This window comes from Arachis ipaensis, chromosome B10 (assembly GCF_059453495.1).
Source record: "Arachis ipaensis isolate K30076 ecotype BB chromosome B10, ASM5945349v1, whole genome shotgun sequence".
NCBI lineage: Eukaryota > Viridiplantae > Streptophyta > Magnoliopsida > Fabales > Fabaceae > Arachis > Arachis ipaensis.
The window spans coordinates 77,196,087-77,201,030 of record NC_142435.1 but is presented as its reverse complement, the minus strand read 5'-3'; the positions used below and the strand labels follow the sequence as shown (position 1 = coordinate 77,201,030).

Genomic DNA, 4,944 nt, shown 5'->3' with positions numbered 1-4,944 from the left:
TCAAGAGAGTCAGGGAACGGGTTGTCTGCTCGCTTAGGAGGGGTGTGCTCTACTTCTTCCTTCTTCTCCTCTGGAGCTTCCTTTTCAACTAGATCTTCATTGACCTTGGTCTCAGAACCAGCCACCTTACCAATTCTCAATTGAATAGCCTTGCAATCTTCTCTTGGGTTCACCACTGTATCACCAGGGAAGGTATTTGAAGACCTTTCAGGTAATTGCTTGCTCATTTGACCCATTTACACCTCCAAATTTCTAATGGAGGCTTTGGTTTCTTGTATGAAACTCATCATCATATCCCATTTAGAATCTTCTTGGGATTTAGAATTTGTCGGCTGAGGTGGTTGTTGTTGCTGAGACTGAAATTGGCGGTTATTATGGTTGTTCTGTTGAAAACCACCCTGAGAACTATTGTTGAAGTTCTGAGGTCTCTGAGGTTGATCTCTCCACCCAAAATTTGGGTGATTCCTGCACCCCTGATTGTATGTCTTAGAATATGGATCATTGTTGGGATTTCTAGGACCACTCCCCATGTAATTCACCTGTTCAGAAGAGGGTTGAGCATAATCATAATTATCATTTTGCATAAAGTTACCTATCATGTCATGGGAGGTATCTTGGGGTGGATTTTGAGTGTTGATAGCTGAGACTTGCATGCCACCCATCTGTTGAGTAAGTAGATTTATCTACTGAGACATAGGCTTGTTCTAAGCAAGAAGAGCATTAACAGCTTCTACTTCCAACACACCTCTCTTTTGAGAGGTCTCAGAGTTCATAGGATTCCTGTTAGATGAGTAGAGATATTGGTTGCTTGAAACTAATTCAATCAGCTCAATAGTCTCCTCTGGTGTCTTCTTCTTGTGCAATAAACCGCCTGCAGAAGTATCTAAGCTCATCTTGGACATCTCACCGAAGCCTTCATAAAAGATATCCGTTGGGTCTATTTGGAGAACATGTCTTGAGGGCATTGCCTAGTTAGTAGCTTGTATCTCTCCCAAGCTTCATAAAGAGTTTCACCCTCCTTCTGTCTGAAGGTCTGAACCTCCAACTTAAGTTTAGTCATCTTCTTTGGTGGGAAAAATTTAGTGAGAAATTCTGTAACGACTTTTTCCCAAGTATTCAGACTCTCCTTTGGTTGGGAATCTAGCCATAGCTTTGCTTTATCCCTCAGAGCAAACGGGAAAAGCATGAGTCTGTACACCACTGGATTCACTCTGTTTGTCTTCACAGTATCACATATCTGCAGAAAATCAGATATGAACTGATTTGGATCTTCATGAAAAAGTCCATGATACTGGCAATTTTGTTGCACCAAGGTGACCAGTTGTGGCTTCAACTCAAAGTTGTTTGCATTTATAGGAGGCACCACAATACTTTTTCCATAAAGATCTGCAGTAGGGGCAGAATAAGAGCCAAGCACTCTCCTCTGTTGATCATCCCCATTCGGATTTACCATATTGGCATTAGCATTATTATTTGCCATAGTGGATTCTGCAACCTTGCTAAGTCTTGCTTGTTGTAAACGCCGCCTGAAAGTTCTTTCAGGTTCAGGATCAAAGTCTAAGAGATGTTCTTTGTCTCTATTCCTGCGTATACACAAGCAGAAAACAAGAAAAAATGGGACTCTCTACGTCAGAGTGCAGAGAAGTCCCTGTGAGGTAACCTGTGTAAAATAATAAAATAAAAATACTATCTAAATAAATAAAAATTTTGAAAATTTAAAAGAAAAATGAAACAGGAAAATTAAAATAAAATTAACTGGGTAACACCAAACTTAATTTCAGAAATTAAGGAAAAATATTAATACTAAATTTTTTTAATTAATAAAAATAAAAAAATGAAAAATGAAACAGGGGAAGGGGGATATAAACGAGAAGGAAAAGAAAGTAAATAACGTAAAGGAAAAAAATAATGTAAAAAAATGTAAAATAAAAATTAATAATAAAAAAAATATAAAAAAATTATCTAATCTAAGCAATCAAACAACGAATAGTTGTTAATCACTATCAATCCCCGGCAACGGCGCCAAAAACATGGTGCGGTAATTTACAACCACACTTACTTACCGGCAAGTGCACCGGGTCGTACCAAGTAATACCTTACATGAGTAAGGGTCGATCCCACGAGGATTGATGGACTAAGCAACAATAGTGTTTGATAGGATTAGTTAGACAAACAAAAATTGGTGTTGAGATGCAATATAAAAGACATTAAACAATATCAAAAATAATGAAGAAGGGCAAGTAATTAAGTTGGGAATAATATATAGAGAAGGCAGTTAAGGTTTCAGAGTTATCTATTTTCTGGATTGACTTTTCTTATTAACTATTTTAATCATGCAAGATTTAATTCTTGGCAAATTAATTGTGACTAGACCCTAATTCCTTAGACCTTCCTAGTCTCCTCTAAAATTCATCAACTGCCAATTCCTTGGTCAATTAATTCCAATTAGAGGGTGATGATCAAATTCTAGTTTATATGCCACAAGAATCCTAATTATCCAAAAATAAAGGGATTATATGTCACGTATCCCGTTAAATACGAACAATTAGAAATTCAGGATAATATGTTTTCAAGCTATTGTTCAAGTAAAGAGCTTTTCCAAGTTTTACAAGAACTCAAATAGAACATGGGTTATACTTCCGTTCCACCCAAGTCATAAAATAAAGAACGAAAACAATTATTGAACATAAATCAAAACATGAATTAAAATAGAAAAATAATATTATCAATCCATACAATAGACAGAGCTCCTAACCTTAACAGTGGAGGATTAGTTGCTCATGGAATACGGAATATAAATTTGTATGGAATAATGTTGTGGAATATGTTGTGTTGGAACCACCCTGTTGGGATCCCTTTTATAACTAATCCTAATAATTTAAAAATCAAATTTCTAAAATTAAAATTAAAATAATATCTTTTCCTAAAATAAGATTTGAATTTAAATTCGAATTAATTAACAAGTCTTCAGCTGATGGGTGAGACCACTTAATTTGTCCATTCTGCAGCTTCTAATCTGTGATTTTTGGGCTAAGAACTGGGTCAAAACAGCCCAGAAATCGTCTCCAGCGTTTTTCTACATTTTCTGCACGTGGCGCATGTGACACGTTTGCGTCACCCACGCGTTCACGTCATTTGTGCAGATTCCAGTCCACGCATTCGTGTCAGGCACGCGATCGCGTCATTGCGATTTCCTCCAGTCCGCGCGGTCGCGTGAGCCATGCGTCCGCGTCGGTATTCGCTGGTCATCTCCTTGGCTTCTTCTCTTTCTCTGCAGAAACTCCATCAAATTCCGCCAAAAGCTACCTAAAATAAACAGTATTGTACAAAACTCAAAATAGCATCCATAGTGGCTAAAATATAATTAATTCTTAATTAAATTCAACAATTTAGATGCAAATTCACTAGGAAAAGATAGACAAGATGCTCACGCATCACCTAACAGAAATTTTCAAACAAGAAGAAGACATGGCAGTCGAAAATAACAACAATGCCAACAATGCAGGGAAGGTGCTTGGTGACTTTACTGCACCTACTCCCGACTTCTATGGGAGAAGCATCTCTATCCCTGCCATTGGAGCAAAAAACTTTGAGCTTAAACCTCAATTAGTTTCTCTGATGAAACAGAATTACAAATTTCATGGACTTCCATTAGAAGATCCTCATCAGTTTTTGGCTGAATTTTTGCAAATCTGTGACACTGTCAAGACCAATGGGGTTGATCCCGAGGTCTACAGGCTTATGCTTTTTCCCTTTGCTGTAGGAGACAGACCTAAAATATGGTTGGATTCACAACCTAATGAAAGCCTGAACTCTTGGGAAAAGCTGGTCAACGCCTTCTTGGCAAAGTTCTTTCCACCTCAAAAATTGAGTAAGCTTAGAGTGGAAGTCCAGACCTTCAGACAGAAGGAAGGTGAATCCCTCTATGAAGCTTGGGGAAGATACAAGCAATTGATCAGAAGGCGTCCTTCTGATATGCTTTCAGAATGGAGCATCATAGGTATCTTCTATGATGGTCTGTCTGAACAGTCCAAGATGTCATTGGACAGCTCTGCTAGAGGATCTCTTCATCTGAAGAAGACGCCTGCAGAAGCTCAGAAACTCATTGAAATGGTTGCAAATAACCAATTCATGTACACTTCTGATAGGAATCCTGTGAATAATGGGACAAATCAGAAGAAATGAGTTCTTGAGATTGATACTCTGAATGTCATATTGGCTCCGAACAAAATATTGACTCAGCAAGTCAATATGATTTCTTAGAGTCTGTCTGGAATGCAAGCAGCATCACGCAGTACTAAGGTGGCTTCCTCTGAAGAAGAAGCCTATGACCCTGAGAACCCAGCAATGGAAGAGGTGAATTACATGGGAGAACCCTATGGAAACACCTATAATCCTTCATGGAGAAATTATCCAAATCTCTCATGGAAGGACCAACAGAGGCCTCAACAAGGCTTCAACAACAGTAATGGTGGGAGAAATAGGTTTAGCAATAGCAAGCCTTTTCCATCACCTTCTCAGCAACAGACAGAGAATTCTAAGCAGAGCCAATCTGACTTAGCAACCATATTTAACTAAGACCACTCAAAGTTTCATGACTGAAACAAGGTCCTCTATTAGAAATTTAGAGGTATAAGTGGGTCAACTGAGTAAGAAAGTTACTGAACTCCCTCCTAGTACTCTCCCAAGCAATATAGAAGAGAACCCAAAGAGAGAATGCAAGGCCATAAACACGACCCACATGGCTGAATGCATAGAGGAGGGAAAGGCAGTGATTTCCACTGAGGAAGACCTCAATGGACGTCCACTGGCCTCCAAGGAGTTCCCTAATGAGAAACCATGGAAATCTGAGGCTCATACAGAGACCATAGAGATTCCATTGAATTTACTTCTGCCATTTATGAGCTCTGATGAGTATTCTTCCTCTGAAGAGGATGAAGATGT

The 4,944-nt window shown here is 38.6% G+C and overlaps 1 non-coding gene across 1 annotated transcript; it reads left to right on the top strand.

Annotated features, from left to right (window-relative positions):
* Positions 1-945: 945 nt before the first annotated feature.
* Positions 946-1,054, top strand: LOC148580505 (small nucleolar RNA R71). The gene has a single exon (XR_015897411.1). It is a non-coding gene; the product is annotated as a small nucleolar RNA R71 (small nucleolar RNA).
* The last annotated feature ends 3,890 nt before the right edge of the window (positions 1,055-4,944 follow it).